Here is a 17,066-nt window from a genome sequence, read left to right on the forward strand (position 1 = left end):
GGTGTTTCTGTATCTCTAATATGTTAGTGCGGCTTCGGAACTTTTAAGTATCTCGATATATCTCGAAAACTACGCTTCTGATCAAAAAATATCATAGAACATAAATTGTAGGAAACATAATTCTCTACAAAAAACGTCTCTTAACATTTTGCCATAGCTCGCTTCGTTTCCGAGATATTTGCAGATTCAGCTCAAAGGAACTGGCCTGACGGACATATTTCGAGATATTTCTTCTTCTTGTTGTTCTTCCTCTGCACAGCTAAGCTGGAAGTGGCATTTGCGGCTCGCACTAGTGCGGAGTTATCCCAAAGAAAGGGGCCACGGTGTTTCTGTATCTCTATTATGTTGGTGCGGCTTCGGAACTTTTAAATATCTTGATATATCTCTAGAACTACGCATCTGATCAAAAAATATCATAGAAGATAAAAAGTAGGAAACTTAATTCTCTACAAAAAAGGTCTCTCAACATTTTCCCATAGCTGGCATCGTTTCCGAGATATTTGCAGATTTATCTCAAGGGAAGGGGCCTGACGGATATATTCCGAGATATTTCTTCTTCTTGTTGTTCCTCTTCTGCACAGCTAAGCTGGAAGTGGCATTTGCAGCTCGCAATAGTGCAGAGTTATCTCAAAGAAAGGGGCCACGGTGTTTCTGTATCTCTATTATGTTGGTGCGGCTTCGGAACTTTTAAATATCTTGATATATCTCGAGAACTACGCATCTGATCAAAAAATATCATAGAACATAAAAAGTAGGAAACTTAATTCTCTACAAAAAAGATCTCTTAACATTTTGCCATAGCTCGCATCGTTTCCGAGATATTTGCAGATTTATCTCAAGGGAACGGGCCTGACGGACATATTTCGAGATATTTCTTCTTCTCGTTGTTCTTCTTCTGCACAGCTAAGCTGTAAGTGGCATTTGCGGCTCGCGCTAGTGCAGAGTTATCTCAAAGAACGGGGCCACGGTGTTTCTGTATCTCTATTATGTTGGTGCGGCTTCGGAACCTTTAAATATCTTGATATATCTCGAGAACTACGCATCTGATCAAAAAATATCATAGAACATAAAAAGTAGGAAACTTAATTCTCTACAAAAAAGGTCTCTTAACATTTTGCCATAGCTCGCTTCGTTTCCGAGATATTTGCAGATTTATCTCAAGGAAAGGGGCCTAACGGACATATTTCGAGATATTTCTTCTTCTTGTTGTTCTTCTTCTGCACAGCTAAACTGGAAGTGGCATTTCCAGCTCGCAATAGTGCAGAGTTATCTCAAAGAAAGGAGCCACGGTGTTTCTGTATCTCTATTATGTTGGTGCGGCTTCGGAACTTTTAAATATCTTGATATATCTCGAGAACTACGCATCTGATCAAAAAATATCATAGAACATAAAATGTAGGAAACTTAATTCTCTACAAAAAAGGTCTCTTAACATTTTGCCATAGCTCGCTTCGTTTCCGAGATATTTGCAGATTTATCTCAAGGGAAGGGGCCTGACGGACATATTTCGAGATATTTCTTCTTCTCGTTGTTCTTCTTCTGCACAGCTAAGCTGTAAGTGGCATTTGCGGCTCGCGCTAGTGCAGAGTTATCTCAAAGAAAGGGGCCACGGTGTTTCTGTATCTCTATTATGTTGGTGCGGCTTCGGAACTTTTAAATATCTTGATATATCTCGAGAACTACGCATCTGATCAAAAAATATCATAGAACATAAAATGTAGGAAACTTAATTCTCTACAAAAAAGGTCTCTTAACATTTTGCCATAGCTCGCTTCGTTTCCGAGATATTTGCAGATTTATCTCAAGGGAAGGGGCCTGACGGACATATTTCGAGATATTTCTTCTTCTCGTTGTTCTTCTTCTGCACAGCTAAGCTGTAAGTGGCATTTGCGGCTCGCGCTAGTGCAGAGTTATCTCAAAGAAAGGGGCCACGGTGTTTCTGTATCTCTATTATGTTGGTGCGGCTTCGGAACTTTTAAATATCTCGATATATCTCGAAAACTACGCTTCTGATCAAAAAATATCATAGAACATAAATTGTAGGAAACATAATTCTCTACAAAAAACGTCTCTTAACATTTTGCCATAGCTCGCTTCGTTTCCGAGATATTTGCAGATTCAGCTCAAAGGAACGGGCCTGACGGACATATTTCGAGATACTTCTTTTTCTTGTTGTTCTTCCTCTGCACAGCTAAGCTGGAAGTGGCATTTGCAGCTCGTAATAGTGCAGAGTTATCTCAAAGAAAGGGGCCACGGTGTTTCTGTATCTCTATTATGTTGGTGCGGCTTCGGAACTTTTAAATATCTCGATATATCTCGAAAACTACGCTTCTGATCAAAAAATATCATAGAACATAAAAAGTAGGAAACTTAATTCCCTACAAAAAAGGTCTCTTAACATTTTGCCATAGCTCGCTTCGTTTCCGAGATATTTGGAGATTTATCTCAAGGGAAGGGGCCTGACGGACATATTTCGAGATATTTCTTCTTCTTGTTGTTCTTCTTCTGCACAGCTAAGCTGGAAGTGGCATTTGCGGCTCGCACTAGTGCAGAGTTATCTCAAAGAAAGGGGCCACGGTGTTTCTGTATCTCTATTATGTTGGTGCGGCTTCGTAACTTTTAAATATCTAGATATATCTCGAAAACTACGCTTCTGATCAAAAAATATCATAGAACATAAATTGTAGGAAACATAATTCTCTACAAAAAAGGTCTCTTAACATTTTGCCATAGCTCGCTTGGTTTCCGAGATATTTGCAGATATATCTCAAGGGAAGGGGCCTCACGGACATATTTCGAGATATTTCTTCTTCTTGTTGTTCTTCTTCTGCACAGCTAAGCTGGAAGTGGCATTTGCAGCTCGCAATAGTGCAGAGATATCTCAAAGAAAGGGGCCACGGTGTTTCTGTATCTGTATTATGTTGGTGCGGCTTCGGAACTTTTAAATATCTTGATATATCTCGAGAACTACGCGTCTGATCAAAAAATATCATAGAACATACAAAGTAGGAAACTTAATTCTCTACAAAAAAGGTCTCTTAACATTTTGCCATAGCTCGCTTCGTTTCGGAGATATTTGCAGATTTATCTCAAGGGAAGGGGCCTGACGGACATATTTCGAGATATTTCTTCTTCTTGTTGTTCTTCTTCTGCACAGCTAAGCTGGAAGTGGCATTTGCGGCTCGCACTAGTGCAGAGTTATCTCGAAGAAAGGGGCCACGGTGTTTCTGTATCTCTATTATGTTGGTGCGGCTTCGGAACTTTTAAATATCTCGATATATCTCGAAAACTACGCTTCTGATCAAAAAATATCATAGAACATAAATTGTAGGAAACATAATTCTCTACAAAAAACGTCTCTTAACATTTTGCCATAGCTCGCTTCGTTTCCGAGATATTTGCAGATTCAGCTCAAAGGAACTGGCCTGACGGACATATTTCGAGATATTCCTTCTTCTTGTTGTTCTTCCTCTGCACAGCTAAGCTGGAAGTGGCATTTGCAGCTCGCAATAGTGCAGAGTTATCTCAAAGAAAGGGGCCACGGTGTTTCTGTATCTCTATTATGTTGGTGCGGCTTCGGAACTTTTAAATATCTTGATATATCTCGAGAACTACGCGTCTGATCAAAAAATATCATAGAACATACAAAGTAGGAAACTTAATTCTCTACAAAAAAGGTCTCTTAACATTTTGCCATAGCTCGCTTCGTTTCCGAGATATTTGCAGATTTATCTCAAGGGAAGGGGCCTGACGGACATATTTCGAGATATTTCTTCTTCTTGTTGTTCTTCTTCTGCACAGCTAAGCTGGAAGTGGCATTTGCGGCTCGCACTAGTGCAGAGTTATCTCAACGAAAGGGGCCACGGTGTTTCTGTATTTCTATTATGTTGGTGCGGCTTCGGAACTTTTAAATATCTCGATATATCTCGAAAACTACGCTTCTGAACAAAAAATATCATAGAACATAAATTGTAGGAAACATAATTCTCTACAAAAAAGGTCTCTTAACATTTTGCCATAGCTCGCTTCGTTTCCGAGATATTTGCAGATATATCTCAAGGGAAGGGGCCTGACGGACATATTTCGAGATATTTCTTCTTCTTGTTGTTCTTGTTCTGCACAGCTAAGCTGGAAGTGGCATTTGCGGCTCGCACTAGTGCAGAGTTATCTCAAAGAAAGGGGCCACGGTGTTTCTGTATCTCTATTATGTTGGTGCGGCTTCGGAACTTTTAAATATCTCGATATATCTCGAAAACTACGCTTCTGATCAAAAAATATCATAGAACATAAATTGTAGGAAACATAATTCTCTACAAAAAACGTCTCTTAACATTTTGCCATAGCTCGCTTCGTTTCCAAGATATTTGCAGATTCAGCTCAAGGGAAGGGGCCTGACGGACATATTTCGAGATATTTCTTCTTCTTGTTGTTCTTCTTCTGCACAGCTAAGCTGGAAGTGGCATTTACAGCTCGCAATAGTGCAGAGTTATCTCAAAGAAAGGGGCCACGGTGTTTCTGTATCTCTATTATGTTGGTGCGGCTTCGGAACTTTTAAATATCTTGATATATCTCGAGAACTACGCCTCTGATCGAAAAATATCATAGAACATAAAAAGTAGGAAACTTAATTCTCTACAAAAAAGGTCTCTTAACATTTTGCCATAGCTCGCTTCGTTTCCGAGATATTTGCAGATTTATCTCAAGGTAAGGGGCCTGACGGACATATTTCGAGATATTTCTTCTTCTTGTTGTTCTTCTTCTGCACAGCTAAGCTGGAAGTGGCATTTGCAGCTCGCAATAGTGCAGAGTTATCTCAAAGAAAGGGGCCACGGTGTTTCTGTATCTCTATTATGTTGGTGCGGCTTCGGAACTTTTAAATATCTTGATATATCTCGAGAACTACGCGTCTGATCAAAAAATATCATAGAACATAAAAAGTAGGAAACATAATTCTCTACAAAAAAGGTCTCCTAACATTTTGCCATAGCTCGCTTCGTTTCCGAGATATTTGCAGATTTATCTCAAGGGAAGGGGCCTGACGGACATATTTCGAGATATTTCTTCTTCTTGTTGTTCTTCTTCTGCGCAGCTAAGCTGGAAGTGGCATTTGCAGCTCGCAATAGTGCAGAGATATCTCAAAGAAAGGGGCCACGGTGTTTCTGTATCTCTATTATGCTGGTGCGGCTTCGGAACTTTTAAATATCTTGATATATCTCGAGAACTACGCATCTGATCCAAAAATATCATAGAACATAAATAGTAGGAAACTTAATTCTCTACAAAAAAGGTCTCTCAACATTTTGCCATAGCTCGCTTCGTTTCCGAGATATTTGCAGATTTATCTCAAGGGAAGGGGCCTAACGGACATATTTCCAGATATTTCTTCTTCTTGTTGTTCTTCTTCTGCACAGCTAAGCTGGAAGTGGCATTTGCGGCTCGCACTAGTGCAGAGTTATCTCAAAGAAAGGGGCCACGGTGTTTCTGTATCTCTATTATGTTGGTGCGGCTTCGGAACTTTTAAATATCTCGATATATCTCGAAAACTACGCTTCTGATCAAAAAATATCATAGAACATAAATTGTAGGAAACATAATTCTCTACAAAAAAGGTCTCTTAACATTTTGCCATAGCTCGCTTCGTTTCCGAGATATTTGCAGATTTATCTCAAGGGAAGGGGCCTGACGGACATATTTCGAGATATTTCTTCTTCTTGTTGTTCTTCTTCTGCACAGCTAAGCTGAAAGTGGCATTTGCAGCTCGCAATAGTGCAGAGTTATCTCAAAGAAAGGGGCCACGGTGTTTCTGTATCTCTATTATGTTGGTGCGGCTTCGGAACTTTTAAATATCTTGATATATCTCGAGAACTACGCATCTGATCAGAAAATATCATAGAAGATAAAAAGTAGGAAACGTAATTCTCTACAAAAAAGGTCTCTTAACATTTTGCCATAGCTCGCTTCGTTTCCGAGATATTTGCAGATTTATCTCAAGGTAAGGGGCCTGACGGACATATTTCGAGATATTTCTTCCTCTTGTTGTTCTTCTTCTGCACAGCTAAGCTGGAAGTGGCATTTGCAGCTCGCAATAGTGCAGAGTTATCTCAAAGAAAGGGGCCACGGTGTTTCTGTATCTCTATTATGTTGGTGCGGCTTCGGAACTTTTAAATATCTTGATATATCTCGAGAACTACGCGTCTGATCAGAAAATATTATAGAACATAAAAAGTAGGAAACATAATTCTCTACAAAAAAGGTCTCTTAACATTTTGCCATAGCTCGCTTCGTTTCCGAGATATTTGCAGATTTATCTCAAGGGAAGGGGCCTGACGGACATATTTCGAGAAATTTCTTCTTCTTGTTGTTCTTCTTCTGCGCAGCTAAGCTGGAAGTGGCATTTGCAGCTCGCAATAGTGCAGAGATATCTCAAAGAAAGGGGCCACGGTGTTTCTGTATCTCTATTATGCTGGTGCGGCTTCGGAACTTTTAAATATCTTGATATATCTCGAGAACTACGCATCTGATCCAAAAATATCATAGAACATAAATAGTAGGAAACTTAATTCTCTACAAAAAAGGTCTCTCAACATTTTGCCATAGCTCGCTTCGTTTCCGAGATATTTGCAGATTTATCTCAAGGGAAGGGGCCTAACGGACATATTTGCAGATATTTCTTCTTCTTGTTGTTCTTCTTCTGCACAGCTAAGCTGGAAGTGGCATTTGCGGCTCGCACTAGTGCAGAGTTATCTCAAAGAAAGGGGCCACGGTGTTTCTGTATCTCTATTATGTTGGTGCAGCTTCAGAACTTTTAAATATCTTGATGTATCTCGAGAACTACGCATCTGATCAAAAAATATCATGGAACATAAAAAGTAGAAAACTTAATTCTCTACAGAAAAGGTCTCTTAACATTTTGCCATAGCTCGCTTCGTTTCCGAGATATTTGCAGATTTATCTCAAGGGAAGGGGCCTGACGGACATATTTCGAGATATATCTTCTTCTTGTTGTTCTTCTTCTGCACAGCTAAACTGGACGTGGCATTTCCAGCTCGCAATAGTGCAGAGTTATCTCAAAGAAAGGGGCCACGGTGTTTCTGTATCTCTATTATGTTGGTGCGGCTTCGGAACTTTTAAATATCTTGATATATCTCGAGAACTACGCATCTGATCAAAAAATATCATAGAACATAAAACGTAGGAAACTTAATTCTCTACAAAAAAGGTCTCTTAACATTTTGCCATAGCTCGCTTCGTTTCCGAGATATTTGCAGATTTATCTCAAGGGAAGGGGCCTAACGGACATATTTCGAGATATTTCTTCTTCTTGTTGTTCTTCTTCTGCACAGCTAAACTGGAAGTGGCATTTCCAGGTCGCAATAGTGCAGAGTTATCTCAAAGAAAGGAGCCACGGTGTTTCTGTATCTCTATTATGTTGGTGCGGCTTCGGAACTTTTAAATATCTTGATATATCTCGAGAACTACGCGTCTGATCAAAAAATATCATAGAACATAAAAAGTAGGAAACATAATTCTCTACAAAAAAGGTCTCTTAACATTTTGCCATAGCTCGCTTCGTTTCCGAGATATTTGCAGATTTATCTCAAGGGAAGGGGCCTGACGGACATATTTCGAGATATTTCTTCTTCTTGTTGTTCCTCTTCTGCACAGGTAAGCTGGAAGTGGCATTTGCAGCTAGCAATTGTGCAGAGTTATCTCAAAGAGAGGGGCCACGGTGTTTCTGTATCTCTATTATGTTGGTGCGGCTTCGGAACTTTTAAATATCTTGATATATCTCGAGAACTACGCATCTGATCAGAAAATATCATAGAAGATAAAAAGTAGGAAACTTAATTCTCTACAAAAAAGGTCTCTTAACATTTTGCCATAGCTCGCTTCGTTTCCAAGATATTTGCAGATTTATCTCAAGGTAAGGGGCCTGACGGACATATTTCGAGATATTTCTTCTTCTTGTTGTTCTTCTTCTGCACAGCTAAGCTGGAAGTGGCATTTGCAGCTCGCAATAGTGCATAGCTATCTGAAAGAAAGGGGCCACGGTGTTTCTGTATCTCTATTATGTTGGTGCGGCTTCGGAACTTTTAAATATCTTGATATATCTCGAGAGCTACGCATCTCATCAAAAAATATCATAGAACATAAAAAGTAGGAAACTTAATTCGCTACAAAAAAGGTCTCTTAACATTTTGCCATAGCTCGCTTCGTTTCCGAGATATTTGCAGATTTATCTCAAGGGAAGGGGCCTAACGGACATATTTCGAGATATTTCTTCTTCTTGTTGTTCTTCTTCTGCACAGCTAAACTGGAAGTGGCATTTCCAGCTCGCAATAGTGCAGAGTTATCTCAAAGAAAGGGGCCACGGTGTTTCTGTATCTCTATTATGTTGGTGCGGTTTCGGAACTTTTAAATATCTTGATATATCTCGAGAACTACGCATCTGATCCAAAAATATCATAGAACATAAAAAGTAGGAAACTTAATTCTCTACAAAAAAGGTCTCTTAACATTTTGCCATAGCTCGCTTCGTTTCCGAGATATTTGCAGATTTATCTCAAGGGAAGGGGCCTGACGGACGTATTTCGAGATATTTCTTCTTCTTGTTGTTCTTCTTCTGCACAGCTGAGCTGGAAGTGGCATTTGCAGGTCGCAATAGTGCAGAGTTATCTCAAAGAAAGGGGCCACGGTGTTTCTGTATCTCTATTATGTTGGTGCCGCTTCGGAACTTTTAAATATCTCGATATATCTCGAAAACTACGATTCTGATCAAAAAATATCATAGAACGTAAATTGTAGGAAACATTATTCTCTACAAAAAAGGTCTCTTAACATTTTGCCATAGCTCGCTTCGTTTCCGAGATATTTGTAGATTCATCTCAAGGGAAGGGGTCTGACGGACATATTTCGAGATATTTCTTCTTCTTGTTGTTCTTCTTCTGCACAGCTAAGCTCGAGGCGGCATTTGCAGCTCGCAATAGTGCAGAGTTATCTCAAAGAAAGAGGCCACGGTGTTTCTGTACCTCTATTATGTTGGTGCAGCTTCGGAACTTTTAAATATCTTGATATATCTCGAGAACTACGCATCTGATCAAAAAATATCATCGAACATAAAAAGTAGGAAACTTAATTCTCTACAAGAAAGGTCTCTAAACATTTTGCCATAGCTCGCTTCGTTTCCGAGATATTTGCAGATTTATCTCAAGGGAAGGGGCCTGACGGACATATTTCGAGATATTTCTTCTTCTTGTTGTTCTTCTTCTGCACAGCTAAGCTGGAAGTGGCATTTGCAGCTCGCAATAGTGCAGAGTTATCTCAAAGAGAGGGGCCACGGTGTTTCTGTATCTCTATTATGTTGGTGCGGCTTCGGAACTTTTAAATATCTTGATATATCTCGAGAACTACGCATCTGATCAAAAAATATCATAGAAGATAAAAAGTAGGAAACTTAATTCTCTACAAAAAAGGTCTCTTAACATTTCGCCATAGCTCGCGTCGTTTCCGAGATATTTGCAGATATATCTCAAGGGAAGGGGTCTGACGGACATATTTCGAGATATTTCTTCTTCTTGTTGTTCTTCTTCTGCACAGCTAAGCTGGAAGTGGCATTTGCGGCTCGCACTAGTGCACAGTTATCTCACAGAAAGGGGCCACGGTGTTTCTGTATCTCTATTATGTTGGTGCGTCTTCGGAACTTTTAAATATCTCGATATATCTCGAGAACTACGCGTCTGATCAAAAAATATCATAGAACATAAAAAGTAGGAAACATAATTCTCTACAAAAACGGTCTCTTAACATTTTGCCATAGCTCGCTTCGTTTCCGAGATATTTGCAGATATATCTCAAGGGAAGGGGCCTGACGGACATATTTCGAGATATTTCTTCTTCTTGTTGTTCTTCTTCTGCACCGCTAAGCTGGAAGTGGCATTTGCGGCTCGCACTGGTGCACAGTTATCTCAAAGAAAGGGGCCACGGTGTTTCTGTATCTCTATTATGTTGGTGCGTCTTCGGAACTTTTAAATATCTCGATATATCTCGAAAACTACGCTTCTGATCAAAAAATATCATAGAACATAAAAAGTAGGAAACATAATTCTCTACAAAAACGATCTCTTAACATTTTGCCATAGCTCGCTTCGTTTCCGAGATATTTGCAGATATATCTCAAGGGAAGGGGCCTGACGGACATATTTCGAGATATTTCTTCTTCTTGTTGTTCTTCTTCTGCACAGCTAAGCTGGAAGTGGCATTTGCGGCTCGCACTGGTGCACAGTTATCTCAAAGAAAGGGGCCACGGTGTTTCTGTATCTCTATTATGTTGGTGCGTCTTCGGAACTTTTAAATATCTCGATATATCTCGAAAACTACGCTTCTGATCAAAAAATATCATAGAACATAAAAAGTAGGAAACATAATTCTCTACAAAAACGGTCTCTTAACATTTTGCCATAGCTCGCTTCGTTTCCGAGATATTTGCAGATATATCTCAAGGGAAGGGGCCTGACGGACATATTTCGAGATATTTCTTCTTCTTGTTGTTCTTCTTCTGCACAGCTAAGCTGGAAGTGGCATTTGCGGCTCGCACTGGTGCACAGTTATCTCAAAGAAAGGGGCCACGGTGTTTCTGTATCTCTATTATGTTGGTGCGTCTTCGGAACTTTTAAGTATCTCGATATATCTCGAAAACTACGCTTCTGATCAAAAAATATCATACAACATAAATTGTAGGAAACATAATTCTCTACAAAAAACGTCTCTTAACATTTTGCCATAGCTCGCTTCGTTTCCGAGATATTTGCAGATTTATCTCAAGGGAAGTGGCCTGACGGACATATTTCGAGATATTTCTTCTTCTTGTTGTTCTTCTTCTGCACAGCTAAGCGGGAAGTGGCATTTGCGGCTCGCACTAGTGCAGAGTTATCTCAAAGAAAGGGGCCACGGTGTTTCTGTATCCCTATTATGTTGGTGCGGCTTCGGAACTTTTAAATATCTCGATATATCTCGAAAACTACGCTTCTGATCAAAAAATATCATAGAACATAAATTGTAGGAAACATAATTCTCTACAAAAAACGTCTCTTAACATTTTGCCATAGCTCGCTTCGTTTCCGAGATATTTGCAGATATATCTCAAGGGAAGGGGCCTGACGGACATATTTCGAGATATTTCTTCTTCTTGTTGTTCTTCTTCTGCACAGCTAAGCTGGAAGTGGCATTTGCAGCTCGCAATAGTGCATAGTTATCTGAAAGAAAGGGGCCACGGTGTTTCTGTATCTCTATTATGTTGGTGCGGCTTCGGAACTTTTAAATATCTTGATATATCTCGAGAACTACGCATCTGATCAAAAAATATCATAGAACATAAAAAGTAGGAAACTCAATTCTCTACAAAAAAGGTCTCTTAACATTTTGCAATAGCTCGCTTCGTTTCCGAGATATTTGCAGATTTATCTCAAGGGAAGGTGCCTGACGGACATATTTCGAGATATTTCTTCTTCTTGTTGTTCTTGTTCTGCACAGCTAAGCTGGAAGTGGCATTTGCGGCTCGCACTAGTGCAGAGTTATCTCAAAGAAAGGGGCCACGGTGTTTCTGTATCTCTATTATGTTGGTGCGGCTTCGGAACTTTTAAATATCTCGATATATCTCGAAAACTACGCTTCTGATCAAAAAATATCATAGAACATAAATTGTAGGAAACATAATTCTCTACAAAAAAGGTCTCTTAACATTTTGCCATAGCTCGCTTCGTTTCCGAGATATTTGCAGATTCAGCTCAAAGGAACTGGCCTGACGGACATATTTCGAGATATTCCTTCTTCTTGTTGTTCTTCCTCTGCACAGCTAAGCTGGACGTGGCATTTCCAGCTCGCAATAGTGCAGAGTTATCTCAAAGAGAGGGGCCACGGTGTTTCTGTATCTCTATTATGTTGGTGCGGCTTCGGAACTTTTAAATATCTTGATATATCTCGAGAACTACGCATCTGATCAGAAAATATCATAGAAGATAAAAAGTAGGAAACGTAATTCTCTACAAAAAAGGTCTCTTAACATTTTGCCATAGCTCGCTTCGTTTCCGAGATATTTGCAGATTTATCTCAAGGTAAGGGGCCTGACGGACATATTTCGAGATATTTCTTCCTCTTGTTGTTCTTCTTCTGCACAGCTAAGCTGGAAGTGGCATTTGCAGCTCGCAATAGTGCAGAGTTATCTCAAAGAAAGGGGCCACGGTGTTTCTGTATCTCTATTATGTTGGTGCGGCTTCGGAACTTTTAAATATCTTGATATATCTCGAGAACTACGCGTCTGATCAGAAAATATTATAGAACATAAAAAGTAGGAAACATAATTCTCTACAAAAAAGGTCTCTTAACATTTTGCCATAGCTCGCTTCGTTTCCGAGATATTTGCAGATTTATCTCAAGGGAAGGGGCCTGACGGACATATTTCGAGAAATTTCTTCTTCTTGTTGTTCTTCTTCTGCGCAGCTAAGCTGGAAGTGGCATTTGCAGCTCGCAATAGTGCAGAGATATCTCAAAGAAAGGGGCCACGGTGTTTCTGTATCTCTATTATGCTGGTGCGGCTTCGGAACTTTTAAATATCTTGATATATCTCGAGAACTACGCATCTGATCCAAAAATATCATAGAACATAAATAGTAGGAAACTTAATTCTCTACAAAAAAGGTCTCTCAACATTTTGCCATAGCTCGCTTCGTTTCCGAGATATTTGCAGATTTATCTCAAGGGAAGGGGCCTAACGGACATATTTGCAGATATTTCTTCTTCTTGTTGTTCTTCTTCTGCACAGCTAAGCTGGAAGTGGCATTTGCGGCTCGCACTAGTGCAGAGTTATCTCAAAGAAAGGGGCCACGGTGTTTCTGTATCTCTATTATGTTGGTGCAGCTTCAGAACTTTTAAATATCTTGATGTATCTCGAGAACTACGCATCTGATCAAAAAATATCATGGAACATAAAAAGTAGAAAACTTAATTCTCTACAGAAAAGGTCTCTTAACATTTTGCCATAGCTCGCTTCGTTTCCGAGATATTTGCAGATTTATCTCAAGGGAAGGGGCCTGACGGACATATTTCGAGATATATCTTCTTCTTGTTGTTCTTCTTCTGCACAGCTAAACTGGACGTGGCATTTCCAGCTCGCAATAGTGCAGAGTTATCTCAAAGAAAGGGGCCACGGTGTTTCTGTATCTCTATTATGTTGGTGCGGCTTCGGAACTTTTAAATATCTTGATATATCTCGAGAACTACGCATCTGATCAAAAAATATCATAGAACATAAAACGTAGGAAACTTAATTCTCTACAAAAAAGGTCTCTTAACATTTTGCCATAGCTCGCTTCGTTTCCGAGATATTTGCAGATTTATCTCAAGGGAAGGGGCCTAACGGACATATTTCGAGATATTTCTTCTTCTTGTTGTTCTTCTTCTGCACAGCTAAACTGGAAGTGGCATTTCCAGGTCGCAATAGTGCAGAGTTATCTCAAAGAAAGGAGCCACGGTGTTTCTGTATCTCTATTATGTTGGTGCGGCTTCGGAACTTTTAAATATCTTGATATATCTCGAGAACTACGCGTCTGATCAAAAAATATCATAGAACATAAAAAGTAGGAAACATAATTCTCTACAAAAAAGGTCTCTTAACATTTTGCCATAGCTCGCTTCGTTTCCGAGATATTTGCAGATTTATCTCAAGGGAAGGGGCCTGACGGACATATTTCGAGATATTTCTTCTTCTTGTTGTTCCTCTTCTGCACAGGTAAGCTGGAAGTGGCATTTGCAGCTAGCAATTGTGCAGAGTTATCTCAAAGAGAGGGGCCACGGTGTTTCTGTATCTCTATTATGTTGGTGCGGCTTCGGAACTTTTAAATATCTTGATATATCTCGAGAACTACGCATCTGATCAGAAAATATCATAGAAGATAAAAAGTAGGAAACTTAATTCTCTACAAAAAAGGTCTCTTAACATTTTGCCATAGCTCGCTTCGTTTCCGAGATATTTGCAGATTTATCTCAAGGTAAGGGGCCTGACGGACATATTTCGAGATATTTCTTCTTCTTGTTGTTCTTCTTCTGCACAGCTAAGCTGGAAGTGGCATTTGCAGCTCGCAATAGTGCATAGCTATCTGAAAGAAAGGGGCCACGGTGTTTCTGTATCTCTATTATGTTGGTGCGGCTTCGGAACTTTTAAATATCTTGATATATCTCGAGAGCTACGCATCTCATCAAAAAATATCATAGAACATAAAAAGTAGGAAACTTAATTCGCTACAAAAAAGGTCTCTTAACATTTTGCCATAGCTCGCTTCGTTTCCGAGATATTTGCAGATTTATCTCAAGGGAAGGGGCCTAACGGACATATTTCGAGATATTTCTTCTTCTTGTTGTTCTTCTTCTGCACAGCTAAACTGGAAGTGGCATTTCCAGCTCGCAATAGTGCAGAGTTATCTCAAAGAAAGGGGCCACGGTGTTTCTGTATCTCTATTATGTTGGTGCGGTTTCGGAACTTTTAAATATCTTGATATATCTCGAGAACTACGCATCTGATCCAAAAATATCATAGAACATAAAAAGTAGGAAACTTAATTCTCTACAAAAAAGGTCTCTTAACATTTTGCCATAGCTCGCTTCGTTTCCGAGATATTTGCAGATTTATCTCAAGGGAAGGGGCCTGACGGACGTATTTCGAGATATTTCTTCTTCTTGTTGTTCTTCTTCTGCACAGCTGAGCTGGAAGTGGCATTTGCAGGTCGCAATAGTGCAGAGTTATCTCAAAGAAAGGGGCCACGGTGTTTCTGTATCTCTATTATGTTGGTGCCGCTTCGGAACTTTTAAATATCTCGATATATCTCGAAAACTACGATTCTGATCAAAAAATATCATAGAACGTAAATTGTAGGAAACATTATTCTCTACAAAAAAGGTCTCTTAACATTTTGCCATAGCTCGCTTCGTTTCCGAGATATTTGTAGATTCATCTCAAGGGAAGGGGTCTGACGGACATATTTCGAGATATTTCTTCTTCTTGTTGTTCTTCTTCTGCACAGCTAAGCTCGAGGCGGCATTTGCAGCTCGCAATAGTGCAGAGTTATCTCAAAGAAAGAGGCCACGGTGTTTCTGTACCTCTATTATGTTGGTGCAGCTTCGGAACTTTTAAATATCTTGATATATCTCGAGAACTACGCATCTGATCAAAAAATATCATCGAACATAAAAAGTAGGAAACTTAATTCTCTACAAGAAAGGTCTCTAAACATTTTGCCATAGCTCGCTTCGTTTCCGAGATATTTGCAGATTTATCTCAAGGGAAGGGGCCTGACGGACATATTTCGAGATATTTCTTCTTCTTGTTGTTCTTCTTCTGCACAGCTAAGCTGGAAGTGGCATTTGCAGCTCGCAATAGTGCAGAGTTATCTCAAAGAGAGGGGCCACGGTGTTTCTGTATCTCTATTATGTTGGTGCGGCTTCGGAACTTTTAAATATCTTGATATATCTCGAGAACTACGCATCTGATCAAAAAATATCATAGAAGATAAAAAGTAGGAAACTTAATTCTCTACAAAAAAGGTCTCTTAACATTTCGCCATAGCTCGCGTCGTTTCCGAGATATTTGCAGATATATCTCAAGGGAAGGGGTCTGACGGACATATTTCGAGATATTTCTTCTTCTTGTTGTTCTTCTTCTGCACAGCTAAGCTGGAAGTGGCATTTGCGGCTCGCACTAGTGCACAGTTATCTCAAAGAAAGGGGCCACGGTGTTTCTGTATCTCTATTATGTTGGTGCGTCTTCGGAACTTTTAAATATCTCGATATATCTCGAGAACTACGCGTCTGATCAAAAAATATCATAGAACATAAAAAGTAGGAAACATAATTCTCTACAAAAACGGTCTCTTAACATTTTGCCATAGCTCGCTTCGTTTCCGAGATATTTGCAGATATATCTCAAGGGAAGGGGCCTGACGGACATATTTCGAGATATTTCTTCTTCTTGTTGTTCTTCTTCTGCACCGCTAAGCTGGAAGTGGCATTTGCGGCTCGCACTGGTGCACAGTTATCTCAAAGAAAGGGGCCACGGTGTTTCTGTATCTCTATTATGTTGGTGCGTCTTCGGAACTTTTAAATATCTCGATATATCTCGAAAACTACGCTTCTGATCAAAAAATATCATAGAACATAAAAAGTAGGAAACATAATTCTCTACAAAAACGATCTCTTAACATTTTGCCATAGCTCGCTTCGTTTCCGAGATATTTGCAGATATATCTCAAGGGAAGGGGCCTGACGGACATATTTCGAGATATTTCTTCTTCTTGTTGTTCTTCTTCTGCACAGCTAAGCTGGAAGTGGCATTTGCGGCTCGCACTGGTGCACAGTTATCTCAAAGAAAGGGGCCACGGTGTTTCTGTATCTCTATTATGTTGGTGCGTCTTCGGAACTTTTAAATATCTCGATATATCTCGAAAACTACGCTTCTGATCAAAAAATATCATAGAACATAAAAAGTAGGAAACATAATTCTCTACAAAAACGGTCTCTTAACATTTTGCCATAGCTCGCTTCGTTTCCGAGATATTTGCAGATATATCTCAAGGGAAGGGGCCTGACGGACATATTTCGAGATATTTCTTCTTCTTGTTGTTCTTCTTCTGCACAGCTAAGCTGGAAGTGGCATTTGCGGCTCGCACTGGTGCACAGTTATCTCAAAGAAAGGGGCCACGGTGTTTCTGTATCTCTATTATGTTGGTGCGTCTTCGGAACTTTTAAGTATCTCGATATATCTCGAAAACTACGCTTCTGATCAAAAAATATCATACAACATAAATTGTAGGGAACATAATTCTCTACAAAAAACGTCTCTTAACATTTTGCCATAGCTCGCTTCGTTTCCGAGATATTTGCAGATTTATCTCAAGGGAAGTGGCCTGACGGACATATTTCGAGATATTTCTTCTTCTTGTTGTTCTTCTTCTGCACAGCTAAGCGGGAAGTGGCATTTGCGGCTCGCACTAGTGCAGAGTTATCTCAAAGAAAGGGGCCAC

Source organism: Osmia lignaria, chromosome 1 (assembly GCF_051020975.1).
Source record: "Osmia lignaria lignaria isolate PbOS001 chromosome 1, iyOsmLign1, whole genome shotgun sequence".
Taxonomy (NCBI): Eukaryota; Metazoa; Arthropoda; class Insecta; order Hymenoptera; family Megachilidae; genus Osmia; species Osmia lignaria.